Source organism: Arachis ipaensis, chromosome B08 (genome assembly GCF_000816755.2).
Source record: "Arachis ipaensis cultivar K30076 chromosome B08, Araip1.1, whole genome shotgun sequence".
Taxonomy (NCBI): domain Eukaryota; kingdom Viridiplantae; phylum Streptophyta; class Magnoliopsida; order Fabales; family Fabaceae; genus Arachis; species Arachis ipaensis.
The window spans coordinates 108,930,214-108,931,101 of NC_029792.2; positions in this window are offsets into that span (position 1 = coordinate 108,930,214).

Genomic DNA, 888 nt, shown 5'->3' on the forward strand with positions numbered 1-888 from the left:
GATGGTAAAATAAATAGCCAATTCTGTAACCTGAAGCTGTATCATATTGTTTGGATTTGTTCAAATCCCATTGCAATTTGTCCCTACTCTGCTGAATTTTAACTGACAAAATCCTGTTTGCAACGTCTTGGGGAAATAATTCTTGAATAAGATTCTGATTCCAATTCCTATCTTCAGTAATTAGATCTTTAACTCTTGGAACCAACTCAGAGATAGCTTGTCTATTTGGCATGTCAGAAATCTTTAAAGGATACGGAGGAGGTAGCCAAGGATCCTCAAAGGTTTGGATATTCTCTCCAGTACCCACAGCCCAATTAAGACCTTTTTCAACAATCTTTCGGCCTTCCAGTATGCTCCTCCATCCCCAAGAAGGTAAGACTCCAATTTCTGCCGTTATAGTATTACCATTGCTAAAGTATTTACCTCTTAGGATTTTGGATAATAAGGAAGTAGGCTGTGTTACAAGTCGCCAAAACTGTTTGCCTAAAAGCGCCAGATTTTGGATTCTGAGATCTTTAAATCTAAGGCCTCCTTCTTTTCGTGGGTGAGTCATAGTGTCCCAGCTAATCCAAGCCATCCGCCTTTCAGAACCTTTTTGTCCCCACCAGAACTGAGAAAGTAGAGAGTGAATTTCCGAGATTAAACCATCAGGCAACTTGAAGCAAGACAGTGTATAAATAGGAATAGCTTCTCCCACTGCCTTAAGCAATACGTGTCTACCACCTGACGATAGAAGATTGCGCTTCCATCCTTGGATTCTTTTCCGAACCTTTTCTTTGATCATACTAAAAGAAGCCTTTTTCGATTTAGAGACTGTAGAAGGCAAACCAAGGTATTTATCCTGAGCCCCAATATGATTAATATTCATAGAGTTAGCCAGTAGTGTAC